General features: G+C 49.7%; 1 long non-coding RNA gene across 1 annotated transcript in view; it reads left to right on the top strand.

Annotated features, from left to right (window-relative positions):
* Nucleotides 1–25,822, top strand: part of LOC140396721 (uncharacterized) — a 103,233-nt gene that overhangs the window by 70,435 nt on the left and 6,976 nt on the right. The window contains exon 5 of the long non-coding RNA XR_011936601.1: nt 723–927. This is a non-coding gene — a long non-coding RNA (uncharacterized lncRNA). The remainder of the gene's footprint in view (nt 1–722; nt 928–25,822) is intronic.

The raw sequence follows: 25,822 nt of genomic DNA on the forward strand, positions 1-25,822 counted from the left end.
ACCAATGAACACACATGACACAGAACAACCAATTACCAGACAGGACACCACTATAAAGCCCACAGGGCATTAAGACTCTCCCTCTCTCACAGGACACAGCTACTGAGATAGAGTGCACAAGCCAGTGAGCACTATCACCATGTGGTAGAGAGTTAGTCTGGTCAGGCCAGTAGGAGGTTATCAGTTAGATTAATAGAGTGTCAACCCACAGCAGACTATGTACAGCAATCAGCAAGTTCAATAAAACAGTGTTGGACCATATCCTGTGTCAGAAGCCTGTTTCTAGTTTCACTGCTTCCAGTTGCAGTCAACGTTGAACCAACTCACTTAACACATCAGGGAGTTTAGAGTATGGTTTTCAGGAGAAGCAGGGTTAAAGGGAGGGCAAAACAATAGATAGTTACACGCAAATTTTGTAGTTTTCCAGTCCCCTTATGGTGGTTTTTTTTGGAGGCAAGGTGACACGCCATTGGCTGCTGGTGGGATCTTCTGGTCCCACGGAAGCCAATGGCTATTTGCCATGCTCGCCAGTCGTGCCGCCAGGGAAACCGTCGCAAGGGGTTATGTTCAGTGGGAGCGACGGGAAGGGTCAGGAAATCCCGTATGTTCTTCCACTCAGCGGGGAATGCCACAGGTAACTTACTGCTGCTGATATAACTGCATTTACAAAAGACAACAACAACCTTTATTTATGGTGCCTTCAACGTCATTGTGCTTCCCAGGGGGGAAACCTAACCACCAAAGAGAAAAATTAGGCCGACATAGAGGTCAGCTTTGAGGAAAGCGCCAAGGAAAAAGAGAGCCAGAGGGAATTCGAGAGCTCAGGGTGGAGATAGCAGAGGCACAGCGGCCAGTGGTGGAATGAGAAACGTTGATGGATGCGGAAGAGATAAGAATTGAAGGAACGTGAGGACCTGGAGTGTGCCGGTAAGTGAGGCTATCGCGATATTTGAAAACGATGAGAATTATGCAGTTGTGACAGTGCCAGACTGGGAGCCAATGGAGGCGAGTGAGTACAAAAGTGAGTGGTACAAACACAGACAGCAGATTTCTGTACAAACTGAAGTTTGCAGAGTGTGAAAGAGAGACCATCCAGAAGAGCACTAACTCTGTCGCGTCTAGAGGGAGCAAAGACATCAATGAGGGATACAGCAGCAAAAGTGTGACAATTGGAGGATTTTAGGAATATTGTCTTCTGAATATTGGGACAAGGTAAGGCTTAAAAGCCTCGGGGGTATTATGTGTTTGGCTGCAACGGTCATGGTTTTAAAAAGGATTTTGTTTTCTTTCTGGGAAACAGCAGGTGAAATTGACCAGAGGAATGTGGCTTGAGTGGGGAGGTCCCCAGGGAGTTGAGGTTCTTTTATAGCCTGCAGAGCTAATTTGCTTTTCAGCTTGGGGAGTTGAGGCCATTGCTGGCGGAGCGCAGCATATACAGAGAGGCGGTGAGTTTGGAGAAGCTGAATTCTCACTGGTCCACAATTCTTCCCAGTAGGAAAATTAAAAGAAAGAGTAATAATATTTTAAAGCAGGCAGTCTTGTCCGAAGACCAAGAGAAGGCGAGTTGAAGCGGCTATTTGAAGACATTCAGCCAGAGTCTGAAATGGTTCCAACTGGAGCCCAATCTATTTTATAAAGCAAGTGTTATTCAATGCTCTGCTGATTTTAAACTGGATTTCGAGCTGTATGTTTCTTTTCTTGTTTTATCAGGGATAATTGTATAGTAATTCTAAGGGGTAATTGTAAGCTGTTGTTTTTGGGTTTGAAGTTAAAAAGTTTAATATTGTACTCATAATAATGTTTTGTTTTATAAATACCAAAGCCCAATTTTTTTCATGCAATCCCTCCTGGAGCGAACAATTCTTTCTGCGGAGTCTTAAAATAAACTCAAATATTAGGTTTTCTTCCAGTACCCTAGCCACTGTTGGGGGCTGGTCTGAGATCATAATAGGTGTCAAAGCTGCAAACCTGAAGATGAAATTAGATTTTCTTGGGAAAACTATCTGGATCACAAGTGGTCAATACCGAGCAGAGTGTGAGAGGGTTAATGGGTTGCTCACATTAGGTGGCAAAATCCAGCAATTGCCCCGTTAAGCAGCAAGTGTCCAATAACTTTTCATTTGACATGTTGAAGTGACAATAGCCAGCGGCACTTCAATGACTTGGTGAGTCTTTCCAACCAGTGGAAATAAACCTTGGGACTATATTTACACAGCTGGAGCATGCAGTTCTATCCTGCTGCTGTGTATTTGAAAGAGAATCAAAAAACTCTGCTGTCACTGCCTTCAGCATTTTCCATATCTACAACATGGAGCCGCAGGTTTAGATAAAGGATCTGGATTGACGCAGGCTGGGAGGGCCGAAGGGCCTGTTCCTGTGCTGTAATTTTCTTTGGTCTTTGTTCTTATTACAAGGGGACATAAATTTAAGGTGAATGGTGGAATAGATAGGGGGGATGTCAGAGGTAGGTTCTTTACCCAGAGAGTACTGGGGGCATGGAATGCACTCCCTGTGGAAGTAGTTGAATCGGAAACATTAGGGACCTTCAAGCGGCTATTGGATAGGTACATGGATTACGGTAGAATGATGGGGTGTAGATTAATTTGTTCTTAGTCTAGGGCAAAAGTTTGGCACAACATTGTGGGCCGAAGGGCCTGTTCTGTGCTGTATTTTTCTATGTCTATGTCTCTCAGCTCAGTCAGTCATATGAGTCAACAGTTTTAGAGTTCACCCACTGACCAGATATCCTGGTAGTGTAGGTTGATACTCCCAGTGTAGTACTAACGGAATGCAGTGTTGTCTCTTGTCTCAAGAGCAATTCTGAGGGAGAGCTGCACTGTCAGAGGGTCAGTACTGAGGGAGTGCCGCACTGTCAGAGGGTCAGTGCTGAGGGAGTGCCGCACTGTCAAAGGGTCAGTACTAAGTGAGTGCCACACTGTCAGAGGGTCAGTACTGAGGGAGTGCTGCACTGTCAGAGGGTCAGTACTGAGTGAGTGCCACACTGTCAGAGGGTCAGTACTGAGTGAGTGCCACACTGTCAGAGGGTCAGAGTGGTTTAGTTCAGTCGGTTGGACAGCTGGTTTGTGATGCGGAGCGAGGTCAGAAACACGGGTTCAATTCCCCGGACCGGCTGAGGTTATCCATGAAGGCCCCACCCTCTCAGGCACGGCCTTCACCTGAGGTGTGGTGATCCTCAGATTAAATCACCACCGGTCAGCTCTCCACCCTCAAAGGGGAAAGCAGCCTGTGATAAACTGAAACTGTGGCGACTTTACTTGAGATACTATCATCGATTGTTGTAAAAACCCACTGCTTGACTAAATCAGCCATCCTTGCTTGGTCTAGCCTGCATGTGATTAAAAAGATTAGATTGGATGATTAAAGGGAGTGTAACAGTGCATTGGGAAAGTCACAATCTGATCAAGCAGAGTCAGCAAGGTTTCATGAAGGTGCAATCATGGGAGCCATCTAGTCGAATGGGAACAGAGCCGTGTAGTGAGCGCGTTTAGCCAGGTTTTTCCCGTCGTTCAGAGCGCCAAGAAACACCATGCTACTGGACAGCCTTCAGGTAGTTTTGGGCCGTCAGCGGGGAACGCCCCACGAGGCCACACTTCGTCCCGTTTTCTGCAATGAGGACCTCCACTCGCCGGAACACCTCAATGCAGCAAGAGACGCCATTGTTTAATTTTTATCTCTCAACCCCTCCCCCAAAGTCGCACCTTCCCACTAAGGGGATCCTCAGCCCCCCCTGCACCCGCGCACGGTTCCCTCGGGCCCGATCCACAGTATGGAGAAAATGCCAGCTTGGCATCTTCACACTGCCGACTGGAAGTGCCCCTGTGCACATTGGCAGTGCCAGGCTGGCATCTATGTGGCACTGCCCGGGTACCAGGCTGGTAGTGCCAATGTGTCCAGGTGGCACCAGCAGTGCCAGGGTGACCCCCCCCCCCCCCCCCCCCCGCCCCGGGAGATCCCCACGAGTGCCACTTCGTCTGGTCCCCATTTCCGGAGAGCAGCACTGACCGCCGCTCGCCCGACATCAAGGGTAGATCCTGGGAGTGCATATTTGAGTAAGACCTGGGGCTGGATTCTCCGCCGGCGGGATGCTCCGTTTTACCGGCAGCCCGCGGGTTTCCCAACGGCGTGGGGCTGCCCCACAATGGGAAACCCCATTGACCGGCAGGTAGAACGGAGCATCCCGCCAGCAGGGTGAAACAGAACAGAAATGTGGCGTGGCGGGGGCGGCGGGGGGGGGGGGGGGACACTCCAGCCCCAGTTGTCTCACTCTAATATGCAGATGTGCTAAAACGCGATCCCGTCCACAATGACATCCCAACATCACAAGAGATCGTGTTAGATCTTGCGAGGCATGGTGAAGCATGTAGATCCCAGAAGAGCGATCCACTGGCATCGCGGATGGTAGATTACACCCCGGGTTGACAAATTTACTAGAGTACAGAGGAGAACGTTCGATGTGGTACATTTGGATTTTCAAAAAGACATTTGATAAGGTGCCACACAAAAGGCTAAGGCGCAAGATAGGAGCTCATGGTGTTGCAGGTAATATTCTGGTATGATAGAGGTTTTGCCAACTGACAGGAAGCAGGGCGGCTGGAGTACAAAAGTAAAGAGGTGTTGCTGCACCTGTACCAGGTATTAGTGAGGCCACATTCGGAATACTGGGTACAGTTTTGGTCTCCGTATTTAATGTTCCATAGAATCCCTACAGTGCAGAAGTTGGCCATTCGGCCCATCGAGTTTGCATCTACCCTCAGAAAGAGCATCCTGCCTAGGCCCACTCCCCTGTTCTCTCACCATAACCCTGCACACTGATCATGTCCAGTCCACCTAACCTGCACATCTTTGGACTGTTACCAGAGCACCTGAAAATATATATTGTCATTGGAGGCAGTACGGAGGAGGCTCACTCGGTATGGAAGGTCTGTCATATGAGGAAAGATAAAAGAGTTTGGGTTGGACTCTTCGGAGTTCAGAAACGTGAGAGGTGATGTCATTGACACACACAAGATTCTGAAGGGGTTAGACAGGGTAAGTGTTGGAAGGATGCATCCACTAAGGGGAGAGTGTAGTCGCAAAATAAGGGGGAGCGCATTGAAGACTGATTTGAGGAAGAATTTCTCCTCTCAAAGAGAGGCGAATCTTTGGAATTCTCTTCCCCAGGAAGCTGAGGAGGCCGGGTCTTGAACATTTTCTTTTTTTTTGATAAATTTAGGGTACCCAATTCATTTTTCCAATTAAGAGGCAATTTAGCGTGGCCAATCCACCTACCCTGCCCATCTTTGTATTTTGGGGGCGAAACTCACGCAAACACGGGCATTGACCCAGGGCCGGGATCGAACCTGGGACCTCGGCGCTGTGAGGCCGCAGTGCTAACCATTGCACCATCGTGCTGCCCTTGCCCTTGAACATTTTCAAGGGTGAAATCGAAAGTTTTTTAATCAGTGGGGGAATAAAGAGTTGCGGAGAGAAGACAGGAAAGTAGACTTACTGAGTGTTAGATCAGTCATGATCGTATTAAATAGTGGAGCAGGCTTGAAGGGCTGAATGGCCTCCTATTCCTATTTCTTATGCTCTTACAAATCCACAGCGATGTTGCTGACTCTTTCAGCTGCCCTTTGAAATGGCCATGTCAGCCACTCAGTTTATGGGCAACAAATGCTGGCCTTGCCAACGACACCCACATCCCATCAAAGAGTAAAGTGGACTGTCACATACTGAAAGAAATGCAAGTCTTTCTTTAAATATTTGTATGGAAGCTTTTCGCTTTCGACCTCCTTGTTAATGTTAATTCAGCAAGATCTAAAAAGCTTTAAGCATTGTGTACTATCGATGGGGACTTGCTGGGGTTCATTTGAAAGATTTTATTTTCTCCATTTCAACAAAAATCGACTTTAAACTTATAAAACAACCAATCGTATTGATCCGTGTGTTGGCTAATTTCATTATGTGCTGAATCCGTACTTTGACTTACAATCACTATCTGTCACATCATGCCCCATCTGTTAATTATTTTACGCTCATGAGGGAAATTAGACACACGGCAGAGATATTTTAAAATAAGTTTGCATTTATGTAGCACCTTTCAACAGGTTAGGACATCTCACAACCTCTGATTTACTGTTCGTCACTGATGTAATTTAGTAAACGCAACAGTCAGTTTGTACACAGCGAGGTTACAAATCATCTGTTTTTAAAATATAATTTTAATTAAGGTTTTCATAAAATATCAATAACAAAATGAAAAAAGAATCCAACAAGGTTAAGTACAAAACACAGTCTAGAAAACAACCCTCCATACCCCCCTTCCCCCTGTACATAAATGATAAATTAGGGTTAGGGTTAGGGTTAGGCTAACCCTAACCCTAATAATAAATTAACATTAACCCCCCGACTTAACACAACAGGTATATACACCCCCCCAGACCCTTCAGTGCAAATAGTAAAAACAAATTAGAAGTCAACCCCCCCCCCGAGCTGCTGCTGCCATTGACCAATGTCTACCGTTCTGCCAGGAAGTCTAAGAGCGGTTGCCACCGCCTAAAGAACCCTTGTATCGACCCTCTCAAGGCGAATTTCACCCTCTCCAATTTAATGAACCACGCCATATCGTTGATCCAGGATTCCACGCTTGGGGGCCTCCCGTCCTTCCACTGAAGAAGAATCCTTCGCCGGGCTACCAGGGACGCAAAGGCCAGAATACCGGCCTCTTTCGCCTCCTGCACTCCCGGCTTCTCTGGCACCCCAAATATTGCGAGCCCCCAGCACGGTTTGACCCTGGATCCTACCACCCTCGACACCGTCCTCGCTACGCCCTTCCAAAATTCCTCCAGCGCTGGGTATGCCCAGAACATATGGGTGTGATTTGCTGGGCTCCCTGAACACCTAACATACCTGTCCTCACCCCCAAAAAACCGGCTCATCCTTGTCCGGGTCATGTGTGCCCTGTGCAGCACCTTAAACTGTATGAGGCTGAGCCTCGCGCACGATGAGGAAGAGTTCACCCTCCCTAGGGCATCTGCCCACGTCCCTTCCTCAATCTCCTCTCCCAACTCCTCCTCCCACTTACCTTTCACCTCCACCACCGAGGCCTCCTCCTCCTCCTGCATCACCTGGTAAGTTTCCGAGATCTTCCCCACTCCCACCCACCCCCCCGAGAGTACTCTGTCCTGTACTGTGTGTGGCAGTAGCCGTGGGAATTCCACCACCTGCCGTCTGGCAAACGCCCTTACCTGTAAGTACCTGAAGGTGGTCCCCGGGGGGGAGCCCGTACTTCTCCTCCAGCTCACCCAGGCTCGCGAACTTCCCGGCCACAAACAGGACCCCCAACTTTCGTATCCCTGCCCTGTGTACCCCGAAAACCCTCCACCTGTTCTCCCTGGGGCGAACCGGTGGTTCCCCCGTATTGGGGTGCACGCCGAGGCCCCCACTTCCCCCCCTATGCCGCCTCCACTGCCCCCAAATTTTGAGGGCAGCCACCACCACCGGGCTCGTGGTATACCTCCTTGGAGGGAGCAGCAGCGGCGCCGTTGCCCCCAGACCTGTACCCACACAGGACACCGTCTCCAGCCTCTTCCATGCAGCCCCCTCCCCCTCCATCGCCCACTTGCGCACCATGGTCGCATTGGCGGCCCAGTAGTACCCACAGAGGTTGGGCAGCGCCAGTCCCCCCTTATCTCTACTTCGCTCCAGGAACATCCTTCTCACCCTCGGAGTCCCTCGCGCCCACACAAACCCTATTATACTCCTGTTAACCCGCCTAAAAAAAGCCTTCGGGTTAAACACGGGGAGGCACTGGAACAGGAACAAAAACCTTGGGAGCATCGTCATTTTGATTGACTGCACCCTACCCGCCAAGGACAGCGGCAACGCGTCCCACCTCTTGAACTCCTCCTCCATTTGCTCCACCAGCCTTGTAAAATTAAGCCTATGAGGGGCCCCCCAGCTCCTGGCCACCTGGACCCCCAGATACCTGAAGCTCCTCTCCGCCCTTTTTAGTGGGAGCTCGCCAATCCCCCTCTCCTGGTCCCCTGGGTGAACCACGAACAGCTCGCTCTTCCCCATGTTGAGCATGTACCCCGAAAAGTCCCCAAATTCCCTAAGAATCCTCATTACCTCCGGCATTCCCCCCACCGGGTCCGCCACATACAGCAGCAGGTTGTCCGCATAGAGCGACACCCTATGCTCCTCCCCTCCCCGCACCAACCCCCTCCAGTTCCTTGACTCCCTCAGTGCCATAGCCAGGGGTTCAATCACCAGTGCGAAGAGCAGGGGGGACAGGGGACACCCCTGCCTCGTCCCTCGGTGCAACCAAAAGTACTCAGACCTCTTCCTGTTTGTGGCCACACTCGCCATCGGGACCTCATACAACAGCCTAACCCACCTGACAAACCCCTCCCCAAACCCGAAACTCTTCAGCACCTCCCACAGATATCCCCACTCTACCCTATCGAAGGCTTTCTCAGCTTCCATCGCCACCACTATCTCCGCCTCCCCCTCCCTCGCTGGCATCATGATAACATTCAAAAGCCTCCGCACATTCGCATTCAACTGCCTCCCCTTCACAAACCCCGTCTGGTCTTCATGGATGATCTGCGGCACACAATCCTCAATCCTCGTGGCTAAGACCTTCGCCAGCACTTGGCATCTACATTTAGCAAGGAAATTGGTCTGTAAGACCCACACTGCAGGGGATCCTTGTCCCACTTCAGGATCAAGGAGATCAGTGCCCGGGACATCGTCGGGGGCAAAGCCCCCCCCTCCCTTGCCCCATTGAAGGTCCTGACTAGCAACAGGCCCAACAGGTCCATATATTTTTTATCGAATTCGACCGGGAAACCGTCCGGCCCCAGTGCCTTCCCCGCATGCATGCTTCCTATCCCTTTGCTTAGCTCCTCCAGCCCAATCGGAGCCCCCAATCCCGCCACCAGTCCCTCTTCCACCTTTGGAAACCTCAATTGGTCCAGGAAGCGGCCCATCCCTCCCTCCTCCCGTGGGGGCTCGGATCGGTACAATTCCTCGTAAAAGTCCTTGAAGCCCCCATTGATGCCAATCCCATTCCGCACCACACTCCCTCTCCTGTCCTTAACTCCCCCGATCTCCCTAGCTGCGTCCCGCTTCCGAAGCTGATACGCCAGCATCCGGCTTGCCTTTTTCCCATACTCTTAAATCGCCCCCTGGGCCTTCCTCCACTGCACCTCTGCCTTCCTGGTGGTCACCAGGTCGAATTCGGCCTGGAGGCTGCGCCTCTTGCTCAACAATCCTTCCTCGGGCACCTCCGCATACCTCCTGTCTACCCTCACCATCTCCCCCACCAGCCTCTCCCTCTCCCCCCCGCTCCCTGTGGGCCCTAATGGAGATCAGTTCTCCCCTCACCACCGCCTTCAGCGCCTCCCATACCATCCCCACTCGGACCTCCCCATTGTCATTGGTCTCCAAGTACCTCTTTATACTTCCTCGGACCCGCTCGCTCACCTCCTCGTCTGCCAACAGCCCCACCTCCAAGCGCCATAACGGGTGCTGGTCCCTCTCCTCCCCCATCTCCAAGTCCACCCAATGCGGGGCGTGGTCCAAAATGGCTATTGCCGAATACTCGGTATCCTCTACTCTCGCTATCAGCGCCCTACTCAAAATGAAAAAGTCGATTCGAGAATAAGCCTTATGGACATGTGAGAAGAATGAAAATTCCCTAGCCCCCGGCCTTGCAAATCTCCAAGGTTCCACCCCTTCCATCTGGTCCATAAACCCCCTCAGCACTCTAGCCGCCGCCGGCTTCCTACCCGTCCTAGACCTGGAGCGATCCAGTGCCGGACAAATTATCTGTTTTTAATATTGGTGGAGGGATAAAGATTGGTCAATAGCACAGGAGAGAACCTGATCTTTGTCCAATTGTGCCGTGGGACCTTTTACAGGTACCTAGATGGACTTGGGAGGGGAGGGGGGTGCCTGTTAACTTAGAGGCTACTGCAAATGAACAAATATGGATAACTGTAGCTCCTTATAAACCGGCGGAGTCAAGCAGGGGACTGATGAACTATAAATGTCAGGCTGTGAATGCTTGTTTCCTTTTTCTTTCTATACCAAGTGTGATGGCTTGAGATGTGGCATTCTGAAGTGTAGCATCTGGTTTACAATGTTTGAACTGATACACATCCGATGGAACATCTGTCAAATTACTGTTGGATCCCTACCAGTGTTGCTCACGCTGTGCTGGAGAAAGGCCTGTTTATCAGGGACACAAATAGAATGCACAAACCATTAGCCTGATGCTAAGATGGAGTTACGTTACTTTCAGGCAGCGTGACATTTGATTGCCCAGGCAACAGCTTCGGGGCTCTCATCGTCCAATGAGAAATCTGCCATATGAGGTCAACGGTCTATATTTAATGATGCAATACAAACAGGCCCATAAGACCATAAAACATAGGAGCAGAATTAGGCCACTCGTCCCATCGAGTCTGCTCCGACATTCAATCACTGCTGATATTTTCTCATCCCCATTCTCCTGCCTTCTCCCCATAACCCCTGATCCCCTTATTAATCAAGAACCTATCTATCTCTGTCTTAAAGACACTCAGTGATTTGGCCTCCACAGCCTTCTGCGGCAAAGAGTTCCACAGATTCACCACCCTCTGGCTGAAGATATTCCTCCTCATCTCTGTTTTAAAGGGTCGTCTCTTTAGTCTGAGATTGTGTCCTCTGGTTTTTCCTACAAGTGGAAACATCCTCTCCACGTCCACTCTATCCAGGCCTCGCAGTATCCTATAAGTTTCAATAAGATCCCCCCCTCATTCTTCTAAACTCCAACGAGTACAGACCAGAGTCCTCAACCGTTCCTCATATGACAAGTTCTTCATTCCAGGGATCATTCTTGTGAACCTCCTCTGGACCCTTTCCAAGGCCAACATATCCTTCCTTAGATAAGCGGCCCAAAACTGCTCATAATACTCCAATTTGTTGATGATACTGAGATCGGGAGGGCAGCAGAATCAGTGGAGGAAGCTCACAGAATAATGTGAACAATATCTGTGATTCGGGAAATCAATGGCCGATAGGAGTTAATGCAGAAAAGGAGCTCCCATGGCTCACATTAAGGAAAATCTGCATCTTGGACTCAACATCAATCCACATCACAAATCGACAAAACCAAAGCAAGCTGCACAATATCCTGATCAAAGTGGTTCAGGTCTGGTCACCAAGATATAAGGGTCAGAGCAATGAAGAGCTGCAAGGTAAGTCTCTGTAGTCAAGTAATAAGAAAAGACCACAGAGACACTTGGGTTTCTTTTTAATTAATTCAATTTTATTAAATCTCAATACACAAAACTGAATGCACAAAAGTTCAGCTGATTCAAATTACAAACGTTCCCAAATATTTATGGAACAGTCAGTCGCTCCCAGCTTCTCAATCTTATGAATTGGTATGTTCTTCAGAACCAAGGCAAGCTGCATCATTTAAATTCTCCTCATGGCAAGAAGCTGCTGTCAACCTCACTGAGCAATTGTCTCCCTACCAACAATGGCCTCAAATCTCTTCTCCTTCCAGGTCTGTCTCGGTATTCCCTACGTTCCTCACCGACTTCCTCAGAATCGGTACTGTACCTGCTTGGCTCCTAAGTGGGATCCTGTGCTGAATCATCATCATCACAGGTTGAAGATTCAACCCAGCAATGCTCTTTTCCAGCTAGATCGTCTGGATTTTCCAAGCTGGGACAGGAGGTGTTGGAGAGGTGTTCGTGTGGAGGTGTCGAGTACTAAAGGAATTAAAGAATCCAGAAACACCCAAGCTCGGGTGTTGTTTTAAATTCAGACGAGTAAAAGTTATCTGTTGGACTGATCTCAGGGAGTTCTTCACACACACAGTGATCAATACCTGGAAATAGGCTTCCATGTCGAGTAGAACCTGGGATCAATGAAGAGATTGAGGAGAAAAGTGGATTGTGAAGTTTTGGAACTCTCCACCCAGAGCTGTGGATTGTTTAATCTCTTCAAGGCTGAGATTAATAGATTTTGACCGTGAAAGGATTTGAAGGACAGGAGGCTACAGCAGGAGAGTGGAGTTGTCGTTGCATTTCATCCGTGATGTGACTATGCCTGCCCCCGAATGCTGCAATGGGGGAAGTGTAGGGCATGTACTAATTAAGATGGGTGGAATGGCTTCGATCACCCGTAACTATCTGAGGAAAGGTTAGCCAGGAACTTGCGTTGATATCGCATCCACTCTGGATGCAGCAGCACTCCCCACGCCTTACACTTAGATGAAGTAGTGGAAAGGTTCTTTGAACCCACGACCTCTGATGCAGAGTTGAAAGGATTCACCATTGAACCATGGTAACATGAACTGTTGTGAAGCATGCAACAAAATACTGAAGGACACTGGATTTCCAGGCAGGTAGGGATCACAGGCAGCAATATCCAGATGGCTGCATGATGGGTTAACACCATTTCACAGGAATGTTTGTTTGGTGTTAGTTAGCAAGGAATGCTCTCTTATCCAAGTTACATGGTTGGTTATATTGTCTCCTGGTGCGTCAGGTGCAGTTTCAAAGGACAGCAAAGATCTCTTCACAAAAGCTTTATCTCAGCCTCAATCAATACTGACACAAAGCATTACCGCTGTTACTCAATTTCTTATGGTGAAATCGGACAGAAAACGACAGCTCGAAGAGACAGATTTCAGAAACTAATCAGACTTTGTCCCAGAGCATTTAATCCTGAGTGAGGCGAGAAATCACGCCTTATCTAAAGTCTTTCAACAACTTTAAATGTATATATTTCTGACAAGTGCCTTTGTGTTAAATATTTTCTTCAAACATTGGGATTGGTGAACTAAATTACTACAATATTTAGCCTTTTTCCTCGGCATGTTCTTTCAGTCACCTGCGTCTTGTGGCTCATTAGCTGCTTGGACTGATCCGTATGGATTCAAAAGGCAGGAGATCGAGCAGGCGCCGGCTCTCCGTTGATTCTCTTCGAACGATTTGGTGAGTGAATCATTGGTCGAACTCTTGCCTTTGACTCAAGGCCCTGGGTTTGAGTCTCATGTTCCCCAGTACTGAGGGAATGTTGCACTGTTGGAGGTGCTGTCGTTGGATGAGACATGAAGCGGTCTGCTCTGCTGTCTCAGCTGTATGTAAAATCCGTGGCACTGTTTGAAGGAGAGCAGCAGGATTGTGTTCAGTGTCCTCGGCCATCCTTTATCGCTTCATCGCTGTTTGTGGGAGAAAAATAGAAAATAGGAGTAGGCCATTTGGCCCTTGAAGCCTGCGCTGTCATTCATTATGATCATGGATTTGCGTATTAGCTGCCTTGTTTCCTTCATTACAAAGTTTCTTTTTAAAAATAAATTTAGATTACCCAATTCATTTTTCCAATTAATCGGCAATTTAGCGTGGCCAATCCACCCACCCTGCACATTTTGGGTTGTGGGAGCGAAACCCACGCAGACATGGGGAGAATGTGCAAATTCCACACAGGCAGTGACCCAGGGGCGGGATCAAACCCGGGACGCGGCGCCGTGAGGCAGCAGTGCTAACCCACTGCACCACCATGCTGCCCCCTCCTTTGTTTCTTAAGAGCTTTGAAATGTCACGTGTCATGTAAGGTTCTTTGGAAATGTGAGTCATTCTTTTCTTTGCCTTTGTTATCAATGGTAATCGTGTCAAGATGACTGCTCACTAACAGGGAGGAGATAGCTGTTGGTGTTAGCGACGTTGGGTTGTAAAGTAAGTATGGGTCATGGTACGCTCAAAGGTAACTCTCAAGGCAAGGAATGTGCAGATATCGGCTTCCTCTCATAGAATCCCTACAGTGCAGAAGGAGGCTGTTACAACTCTCACCAAGGTCACGGGGTATGGACCATCAGGATCTCCGTGATCTCAGCTGAGTATGAACTTCCCCGAAATGTGTAAAAACCCCGGCCTAAATGAAGATCAGGGTGGGAGAACCCTTCGGGGAGTGGAATAGAGAAACTGGCGTATGCCAGCTTTGTATCCTACCTACCCTTTCCTTGTCACTCAGTGCGGATTCTACAGAGGCCATTCGGTCAATCAAGTCTGTACTGACCCTCCAAAAGAGCACCCTACCTAGACCCACTCCCCCACTCTGCCCCTGTAACCCTACATAACCTTTGGACATTAAGGGGCACATGGCCAATCCAGCTAACCTACACATCATTGGACTGTGGGAGGAAACCGGAGGACCGGGAGGAAACCCACGCAGTCACTGGGAGAACGTGGAATCTCCACACAGACAGTCACCCAAGGCCAGAATTGAACCCGGTACCTTGGCGTCGTCAGGAAGCAGTTCTAACCACTGGGCCAACGTGCGGCTCTCTTGGAGACATCAGTAGATTCTGACTGCTGGAAGTTCACACTGGACATAGAATCATAAAATCCCTACAGTGCAGAAGAAGAAGATCATTCGGCACATCGAGTCCGCACGGATCCTTCGAAAGAGCAATCTACCCATGTCCACTCCCCTGTCCACCAGCCTTGACCCCATAACCTAACCTGTACATCCCTGGACACAAGGGGCAATTTTAAATGGTCAATCCACCTAACCCACGTATCTTTGAACTGTGTGAGGAGACCGGAGCACCTGAAGGAAACCTACACGGGCACTGGGAGAAGGTACAAAGTCTACACAGACAGCGGTCCAAGATCGGAATAGAACCCGGGTCCTGGGGCTGTGAGGCAGAAGTGCTAACCACTGTACCACCTTCTGCCTGGAATTTCTGGACCTTCGAGTTTGTTGCAAAGTGTAGACTTGGCAGGATTGGGGGATGTGTGAGCAACTTTTCCGAAGACCTGGCTGCACTTTAGGAAGAAACTTAATGACCTTTGGTAAGATATCTCATCATTCCTCTCTCTCCCTTTCTCCATATCTGCCCATCGAAATCTTTCCATCCCAAGCGACCCCTCCAATCGCAATGGAACACTTCACCACAATTCTCTTTGCAACCATGTACAGAGTGCCCACAGTGACTATGGCGCCCATATCAGATGTTTCACCTTCTCAGCATGCACAACGGGACTTAAGCCCTTCTTAACTTACCCAGCTGTAATTATTGATCGACACAAAAGCACTCCTTTAGTCCTCTCATTGATATTGATCAAATATCTGAAGTAAATACTTTGCTAAATTGTTGGCACCCAAGTGTCTTAGCCTGGCTTGATAGCCAGGGTGTTTTATATTGGGAATTCATTTTTGGTTTCCCTTTCCAAAGCTTAAATATGAACCAGCATGTGAGAAGAGCAAAACTGGACACAGTATTGTCACTGAGGCCTAACCAAATCTTGTAAATGGACAAAACAGTGTCTTTAGGACAGGCAGTATCAGAGATGATGGGGATTGGGGACTATGCACACTTGGAGGTTATCTCGTGCTTCCTTCTTTCCAATTAGCTGTTGCTTACACACACACACACGTACATACACCTTTGTCTGTCTACACTGTTCCTAGGATTCTACACATCATTCGAGGGACAGCACCTAAACTGCAGTGCTTTCGAGATGTTATTTAAATGCACTGTAACACTGATACAGTACGCTTCTCGCAGAGAATATTACTTGCTTTGGAAAAATTCTATTCTTTTCCCTGCAGTGGGAACCCTGATGTCCCCTACGATCACCTTGAGGATGAAAATATCCCCCAAAATAACTCTGCCCTTTCATCTGCCGGCAATGTAGCGTTGATTTAATTCTGCTGTCATGGTACCAAATGACCTGTCTGCGACCAAATGAGTACAAGAAGATTTATATTTGGCAACCTTTTCGAAGGAGAGGTTTGATCTTAATGCTCCTTTGCATGTATTATTCATTATTCTATTTGAAGGGTCATTCAGTACTTGTATTCACTCGGGTAATTCCTTTTCTATGAGGCTGTCTGACAGCAACTAATCCATAAATGTCTACTCCATTCACCTTTATGTGGGGAAGAGAGAAGAACTTCAGTGAAATCAATCACCTCAAATCATCAACCTAGATATTGGCATTAAGCCCCTTTCCTGTTCTCTATCGGGAAATAGGAGGCTGGAAGATAAGACTTCAATGTCTCCATAACCTTTGATTTGAAGATTGATTACTGATGACATCTTGACTTGTCCTAAGCAAAGATAATGACATTTTACGTTGTGTTTGCAGAAGTGATGTGTCTATCAGGCAGCCTGCCCAGGTTCTCTCTGTTTTGATTGCATTTGAAAGGGGACAGGATAAGATGTGGCAAGAATGTCCTTGGAAAGTCGATTGTCTGTGTGTCGGCCTGGGTGATAAGCTGCAACAGCCGAGGAAGTGGGCGATCGGGCTGCATCTGTGTCTTTGATATGATGAGGCCCAGGCCTTTGGTGACCAGTCATCGAGGTGGGCGGTGGGGTGGTCTATCCTTAAAATAAAAATCACCCATCTGTGGATGTGGGAGGATCTGGAACTAGGGGTCACCGTTTAAAAACAAAGGGGCACCATCCAAAATGCAGAGGAGGAGAATTCTTTTCTCTCAGAGGGTCGTGGGTCTCTGGAACTCTCTTTCTGAAAAGGCAGTGGTCGGTGTAATAAGCTGCATGGGACACATGGAGCAGGGTCGATTGTTTTCCCCATGTGGCTCAAAGAATATAAGCTCCCCTGTCAACTGGGGGGGTGCTGATAACCATGTTGTAAAAAAGGCCAGCCAGTCAGGAATCGGTGAGGTATAACTGGACGTCATGTAAATAGGTCTTATAAATAAAGGTCTCTTTTTCATTACTCATCGGACTCCCCTCGCCTTTATTAAAGTAGCAGAGTCTTTCGATGTTTTAAAAGCAGAGTGGACAGATTCTCGGTAAACGGAGTTAATAGGTTATCAAGGGTCACTATCAGATCAGGCATAATCTTATTAAATGGTGGAGCAGGCTCGAGGGGCTGAATAGCCTCCTCCTGCTCCTTGTTCGTACGTTCATATGAACGGCAGGCATCATGGTTTCTGGTGGGCAATGGTAGGTCCAGACGTTGGCATTCACAGATGACACTGCCTTGTTGGCAGAAGAATCACGCACGGTCCACGAGATGACCACCAGACGTTGAGAAGAGCCTCAGCAAGGGTGGTCGGCACAGCAGCTGAAGGACAGCAAGGAAGTGATAGCTGGGCGGCAACCGAGACCTCCCATCAGCAATCGGGCAACACAACTTGGAGAACGTCAACAACTTCCCCTGACTAGGAATCACCACCTGCAGGGCGAGCGATGGAGCAATTGATATCCACACACGAATCGACAAAGCAGCATCGGTCTTCGAATGGCTTCCCGCAGTCTGGGTATTCCACACCATAGAGATGGCCAAGAGGCAGTGACTCAAAATATCCAGAGTCGTACCAACTGAAAACTATGCCATATTTCATCGGCATATTTCACCAGTGCTGCCCATGTAAAATCCCAGGCATCACCAACCAGAAAGTAGCTGCAGAAAATGGTCAGAGGTGCCTCCAGGACATCAGGATGGAGATGTTGGCAGGATTCCTTTGTGCCCCCACCCCCTAAAGTGGCAGCACAGTGGCAGGTAGAAGAAGAAAACTGGGCAAAAAAGAAGACCTCGCGAAGTACGTTTTTCGGACAGGTGTGGGATTCCGCCACGTTTGTCGGGGGCTGTTGGCAGCCCCCCCCCCCCGGCGATTCTCCGGGCTCCAATGGGCCGAGCGGCCGTCCATTTTTGGCCAGTCCCACTGGCGTGAATCACTCAACTCAGGCACCGGCGGCACCTGGCAGGTGAGTATGCGGGGGGGGGGGATCCGACCCTGGGGGTGCCCCCCACGGTGGCCTGGCCCACGATCGGGGCCCACCCGATCTGCTGGTGGGCTTGTTCCGTGGGGGCACTTCTTCTTTCCGCGCCAGGCCCCTGTAGGGCTCCACCATATTGCCCAGGGGCCAGCACGGCGAAGAGAACCACCTGCGTCTGCGGTAAAATACGCCAGCACGTCTGCACGTGCGTTGGATCACGCGGCCGACCTCGTGCTGTCCCTTTGCCGACGGCTGGAGTGGCGCCAACCCCTCCGCCGTCCACCTAGCCCCCTAGACAGGGGAGAACTTGTCACCTTGGGGGGGCCATTGACGCCGGAGTCGTTGCCACCGGTTTTCCCGCCGGCGTGGGGACATAGTGCCCAGAAGGGAGAATCCCAGCTCATATAATAAATACTGAACAATAAAATGAAACAAAACACATCCTCAAACAAAACAGCCACCCTACCCCCCCAACAGCTGACGGTGACTAGCATTTTAAAAAACAGAATGAAAGTACACCAGCCGCCTTTTATAAAACCACTCAATTGCGCCCCTCAGCGTATACTTAATTTTCTCAAGATGCAAAAACTCCATATGATCCCCCAGCCATGCTGAAGCATTGGGTGGAAAAGCTTACCTCCACTCCAAAAGAACCCGCCTGCGAGCGACCGGTGAGGCGAAGCTGAAGACATCTGCCCTTGCACCTGTCTGCAGCTCCAGTAGCTCTGACACTCCAAATCTGTGCACCAGTGGACTGGGGTACAATTCCATCTGTAGAATCGGCGACATGGTGCTGAAGAAAGAAACTGTTATAACCTGCCTGCTTACCTTTGGCTGGGGACTAATAACAATCACACATTCCTGTGGGAGTATGAGCTTCCCCAATGAGGGGGGGCGGAGAAATCATTAGTAAACTCAAAGTATAAATAGAGCTGGCCAGTTTGGAACCAGCAGGAAGGAGTGTGCAGCAAGGGATGTTGCTGCTGCTGTTTTATATATATATATATATATATATATATATGTTACTACTTTGTATCCTTAAAACTCGTGCTGGATTCTTCGTGGCTCTCCCAAAACTGGCGACGAGGGTTAAAGTGAATAGCTGTCTACACTGCTGAAGCCACCTCCCTGGATTTTTGTGGATACAGGTTGGAAGTTGTTTTCTATTATACCATGCCTCTGTACGGACGTTTGGATGTTTTTGATGCTGCGCTGGAAAGCTGGGACCAGTACGCACAACGGATGCGTTATTATATCCGGGCAAACAATATCACCGAAAACGAGGTCCAGGTAGTCATATTGCTCACCGCCTGCGGCCCGCATATGTTTGGGGTGATTAGGAGCCTTACGTACCCAGCTGCGCCGGACACCAAAACGTTTGATGAACTTGTGAATATAGTGGGGCAAACTTTTAACCCAACCCCGTCCATGATAGTCCAGCGTTACCGGTTTAATACCACTGAGAGGACCCCTGGAGAATCCCTTGCTGATTTTCAATCCAGACTACGCAGAATTGCGGAGCACTGTGACTATGGTGAGACCTTGTCAGAAATGTTACGTGACCGTTTGGTTTGCGGTATTAACAATGCGGCCACCCAGAGAAAGTTGTTAGCTGAGCCAACATTGACTTTTCAACAGCCAATTCAAATAGTATTGTCCCGAGAGAGCGCAGAACGAGGAGTGCAGGAGCTACAGGGAATGGAAGTGCATGCCTTGGGGCTCAACCTCTTCCGTCCAAAAACGTCCCCCCGCACTCCTGCGGTACCTTGGACGAGGCGACGTCCGGACCGACGCCAGTGGCCGTTGGACATTCCTCCCTGAAGGGAGCCTTCTCCAGAACCAATGGATGAGGTGCCATGTCCGTGTCAGACTTGTAGGCGCCGACCCCGTCGCGGACGCCGGTCCTGGGGGCGCCGTCGTTCCGACCGAAACTGGGACCAGCCCAGGGGCCGTACCTTCCATGTGGATGAACCTGCGGCGACTACTCCTGAGGACGTGGAGACGGAGGACGACTGCCTGCAGCTGCATTGTGTGGCAGCTCCCCGTGTGGCCCCCATTAAGGTGACAATACGGGTCAATGGTCACCCGCTTGAGATGGAGTTGGACACTGCCGCAGCGGTCTCCGTGATCGCCCAGAGGATATTCGACCGCATCAAGCAGGGTATACAGACCCTTACATTACACAGGCCAGGTTGGCCACCTACACGGGGGAACCACTGGACATTGCAGGAACTACAATGATCCCTGTTGTTTATGGACGCCAGGAGGGGCGTTTCCCACTTATCGAGGTGCGCGGCCATGGGCCCAGCCTGTTGGGTCGGAACTGGTTGCGCCATTTGCGGTTGCAATGGCAGCACATCCTCCAAACAGTTTCTGAAGGGTTGACTGAGGTGCTAGGATGATACCCAGATGTATTCCAGCCTGGTTTGGGGAAAATAAAAGGGGCCGTAGCCCATATCCAAGTCGAACCAGGAGCCACGCCGCGCTATTTCCGGGCGCGCCAGGTGCCTTACGCCTTGTTCGAGAAGGTAGAATGGGAGCTCACTCGTTTGGAGAGTTTGGGTATTATCAGGCCCGTCCGTTTTGCTGACTGGGCAGCACCAATTGTACCTCGGTCTCGTAAACTATTACGGGAAGTTCCTCCCCAATCTGGGAACTACGCTGGCCCCGTTGCACCTTCTGCTAAAGAAAAATCACACCTGGGTTTGGGGTCAGCCGCAAGAAACCGCTTTCCGGCGGGTAAAGCAACAATTGTCGTCGTCTGGGTTACTAACCCACTATGATCCTGGAAAGCCTTTGCTCGTCACATGTGATGCATCCCCGTATGGTATTGGGGCCGTCCTGTCCCACAAGATGGAGAACGGGGCCGAGCGACCGATAGCTTTCGCCTCCCGCACATTGACTGCAGCGGAGAAAAAGTACGTGCAGATCGAGAAGGAGGGCCTGGTAGTGTTTTTTGCAGTGAAACGCTTCCACCAGTACGTGTATGGCCGCCATTTCACTATCGTGACTGATCATAAGCCTCTGCTGCGACTTTTCAGAGAGGATAAGCCAATACCGCCCATTGCTTCCGCACGGATCCAGCGCTGGGCTTTGTTGCTTGCTGCATACGAGTATTCTCTGGAGCACAAACCAGGAACGCAGATAGCAAATGCTGACGCACTGAGCCGATTGCCTTTATCGACTGGCCCCATGTCGACCCCCACGACCGATGAGGTGGTTGCAACCCTAAATTTTATGGACACCTTGCCTGTCACGGCATCACAGATCCGTGGGTGGACCCAGACGGAGCCAGTCCTGTCAAAGGTTCTGCACATAGTCCTGTATGGTGGGCAGCATAGACAGCTCCCAGGCAAGTTGCGGGCATTTTTCTCCAAGCTGTCAGAATTCAGCGTGGAAGACGGCATCATCTTGTGGGGGATGCATGTGATTGTCCTGGAAAAAGGCCAGGAGCTGATACTAAGAGACTTGCACAATTGGCATCCAGGTGTGACCAAAATGAAAATGTTGGCCCGGAGTTATGTCTGGTGGCCAGGCCTCGACACCGACATTGAGAAGGTGGCCCAAAACTGTTCCATTTGCCAGGAGCATCAGAAGCTTCCGCCGGCCTGGGAAATGCCAGGGCAGCCTTGGGCATGCTTGCATGCAGATTTCGCAGGCCCTTTTCAAGGATCCATGTTCCTTCTATTAATCGACGCCCAGTCTAAATGGCTAGAGGTGCATAAGATGCAGGGGACAACGTCCTGCGCAACAATTGAAAAGATGCATTTGTCTTTTAGTACGCATGGCCTCCCCGAGGTGCTGGTCACGGATAACGGCACTCCATTCACAAGTGAGGAGTTTGCGAGGTTCATGAAGATGAACGGCATCCGCCATGTCCGCACTGCCCCTTACCACCCGGCTTCAAATGGGTTGGCAGAGCGCGCAGTGCAGACATTCAAAAGAGGTCTGAAGAAGCAGTCTTCCGGATCAATGGACACGAGACTGGCTCGCTTTTTGTTTACGTATAGGACCACCCCCCATGCGGTGACTGGGGTAGCTCCCGCAGAACTCCTCATGGGCCGGAGACTTCGCACCCGCCTTAGTATGGTTTTCCCGGACATTGGCGCAAAAGTACGCCGCACACAAGAACGGCAGGGACAGGGATTTTCTCGGCATCAGCCGATTCGGCAGTCTGCGCCCGGTGACCCAGTGTTCGTTCGGAATTTTGCTGGTGGTGCCCAGTGGGTTCAGAAGACATAGTAACAGAATTAGGCCACTCGGCCCATCGAGTCTGCTCCGCCATTCAATCATGGCTGATATTTTTGTCATCACCATTCTCCTGCCTTAGATTATCATAGAATTTACAGTGCAGAAGGAGGCCATTCGGCCCATCGAGTCTGCACCAGCTCTTGGAAAGAGCACCCTACCCAAGGTCAACACCTCCACCTTATCCCCATAACCCAGTAACCCCACCCAACACTAAGGGCAATTTTGGACACTAAGGGCAATTTATCATGGCCAATCCACCTAACCTGCACATCTTTGGACTGTGAGAGGAAACCGGAGCACCCGGAGGAAACCCACGCACACACGGGGAGGATGTGCAGACTCCGCGCAGACAGTGACCAAGCCGGAATCGAACCTGGGACCCTGGAGCTGTGAAGCAATTGTGCTATCCACAATGCTACCTTCTCCCCATAACCCCTGATCCCCTTATTAATCAAGAACCTGTCTATCTCTGTCTTAAAGACACTCAGTGAATTGGCCTCCACAGTCTTCTGTGGCAAAGAGTTCCACAGATTCACCACCCTCTGGCTGAAGAAATTCCTCCTCATCTCTGTTTTAAAGGATCATCCCTTTAGTCTGAGATTGTGTCCTCTGGTTCTAGTTTTTCCTCCAAGTGGAAACATCCTCTCCACATCCACTCTGTCCAGGCCTCGTAGTATCTTGTAAGTTTCAATAAGATCCCCTCTCATCCTTCTAAACTCCAACGAAGCAGACACCGCTTAAAATGTTAGCGGGATAAAGCTAGAATGAAACATGGTACTTCTTGGACAGATCAAATGTACGGAGAAGACTCAAGCCATTCAATCAAGACGATTTGTCGGCACACAACACAAAGTCATGAACGCACAATACTTGCTAATCAGTTGGTCATCATGCTTAATGAAACAAAATAACTACCGACTCCCCTTCAGCTTTCTAACCTCGAACCCCATCCAAACTCTGCCCAAGAGAGAAAGAGAGTTCTCGATAAGCTGTTTACATTAGACGACAGTACACCATATTACCTTCGGAATACCACATTGTAGTAGGGGATGCAGAGATCGGAGTTTGGCTGCAGAACCTTTGTCATTTGAATTTTGATTTCCACCTGTGTGCTGTCAGTTTTTCTTTGCGATTTGAGAATGACCACCTAACACAAAACAGAGATTAAGATCTTCAAATAATGCACAAATTGGGACTATCCAACTTCAAAACAGTTCCTCCAGCATCTGACTCTTTTCAATAACTTACAGATATAAGAGCTAAGGAAACCCAAGATACAGAAGCAAAACTGCAAAGGAAAAGGCAGCAACTGGATACAGCACACAGGTCCCAACTACCAATCATGCCACTCCCAATCCAGGCCAGCTCTTAAGTGTTGATTCTATAATCCCCAGCTGATGGGCCTACGCCCATTAGCAGGGAAGCTCATATTCCACGAGTCCCATGGGGAGATCAATTGGGTCATCCCCGTGGGTCACTACAACAGTGAAACCCAAAGCTGAGCCAGTTTCCAAAAAAACGTTCAATCCGTCAGATGCTGCAAATCTGAAATTACAACAGTAAATGCAAGAAATACTCAGCAGGTCAGGCAGCACCTATGGAGAGGGAAACAGGTCAACGACCCTTCATCAGAAGGTAGGTTGGATGGGACCTTAGTTTAATGTCTCTTCCAAAAAGTCAGCACCCTCAGTCCTGCATAGCGAATGTTGGCCTGGATTATGCCTCAAGTCTCTGGACTGGGACCTGAAAATGTCACCTTCAAACTCAGTTGGCACGTTTCCTTTTTCATTCATTCACAGGGTATGAACATCAGCGGCAAGGCCAGCATTTATTGCCTCACCCTAATCGCCTTTGGTGAGTTAGTGTTGAGCTGCTTTGTTGAATCGCTGTAAGTGTAGACATTTGGTACAATTGAGTGGCTTGCTCAGTCAATTCAGAGAGTCCAGTGGATGCTGAGGGTATGGACTCACATCCAGGCCAGGCTGGGTGAGGATGACAGATCTCCTTCCTTGAAGGACATCAGAGAAGCTGATGGATTTTTAGGAGACCTGGCGTAATCTTTCGCCAAACAGGCCCTATATCTTACCAGGTGCAAGCCCAGGGTCGTCTCCAGCGCAAACATGTAGACCATGTTCGGTCCAGTAGACTATCCCCTCCAAAGATTCCCCACCCCCGGAGCTCATTTCTACAGCCGCAGAGACCAGAGACAAGGGAAGGTAGTCCTCACAATCTTCCACTGGTGCCTCACTCAAAGCCTGCGCAGGTCGTTACAGAACCGAATAGAAATAGAGACGCTGACATGACGGAGGCAGCAGACTCTGACTCCGAGATGGAGACACAGGACACATTAGAGGGGGAATCCTCGGGTCCACGGGCCATGGATGTACAACCCTTACGCCGTTCATCACGGAAGCGCCGGTCTCCGTCTCGTTACACACCACCTGATCCAGCACCGCGTGCAAATGGTGTCCGACCTGCGGCAAAACGAGTCCGACGCCCTCCTTCGCCAGGGTCTTCGGTGGATTCCTTGGACTTTGGGGGGGAGGGATGTTATAACCTGCCTGCTTACCATTGGCTGGGGACTAATGACAATCCCACAATCCTGTGGGAGTATGAGCTTCCCCAATGAGGGGGGCGGAGAAATCATTAGTAAACTCCAAGTATAAATAGAGCTGGCCAGTTTGGAACCAGCAGGAAGGAGTGTGCAGCAAGGGAAGTTGCTGTTGCTGTTTTATATATATATATATATATATATATATATATGTTATTACTTTGTATCCTTAAAACTCGTGCTGGATTCTTCGTGGCCCTCACAAAACAAACCCAAAACCTCACCAGCTCAGAACATGCCGAGGATATATGCACCGGATTAACCGGGCCCCTCCCACAGTGCTTACACTTATCCTCCACCCCTCAAACAACCGACCTCGTCCTGGACCCAATTAAGTGCGCCCGCTGTACCACCTTCAGCTGTATCAGCCACTGTCTATGCAGGACGAAGAAGTGTTTAGCCTACGTAAGTCCTCACACCACACTCCCTCCTCTAATTTCACCCCCACCTCCTCCTCCCACTTGGCTTTAGTCTCCACCAGGGATGCAGTGTCCCCCGTCATTATCCACCCATAAATTACCGAGGTGCTCCCCTCCTCCATCCCCATGAGCGACTGAACCCTATCCCAACAAAGAGACTGGCAGAACTACCGGAAACAACGGGAAGACTTTCCTCGCAAAGTCCCTCTCCTGCAGATATCTAAAGTTCTCCGATTAGGATAGCCCAAACTCCTTTGGACCCACAAACCGCCCCTCCAGAAACAAGTCCCCAAACCACCACCCCTTGTTACCCATCCCCGAAACTTGGCATCCAATCCTGCCGGCTCAAACATATGGTTAGCTCAGATGGGCGCCAGCTTCGGCATCCTACCTCATTGAAAATGCTGACGGAATTGGCGTTTTGTCAATGTCATGCCACCGTAGAGTTACTTGGAACCCTCCCGGGAAAGAAGGGAAGCGGGGACTGTCGCCAACGCCCGCAGCGCCGTCCCCGTACATGAACCTGATTCCATCCTCACCCTACCTGCCTCCTGTTCCCCACACCAGCCCAACACCATCTCCGCATTTACCGCCCAATAATAAAAGATCAGGCTCGGCAACACCAAGCCCCCAGATTTGCCAGTCCTTCTGCAGGACTCTCCGCTGAATCCAACAAGCTTACCCGCCCAAATAAAGGACAAAATCAGTCTCTCTATCCCCACAAGAAACACTTTTGCCAAATAAACCAGTGGGCATTGGAATAGGATCACAAACTGTGGC

This window comes from Scyliorhinus torazame, chromosome 20 (genome assembly GCF_047496885.1).
Source record: "Scyliorhinus torazame isolate Kashiwa2021f chromosome 20, sScyTor2.1, whole genome shotgun sequence".
NCBI classification, from domain to species: Eukaryota; Metazoa; Chordata; class Chondrichthyes; order Carcharhiniformes; family Scyliorhinidae; genus Scyliorhinus; species Scyliorhinus torazame.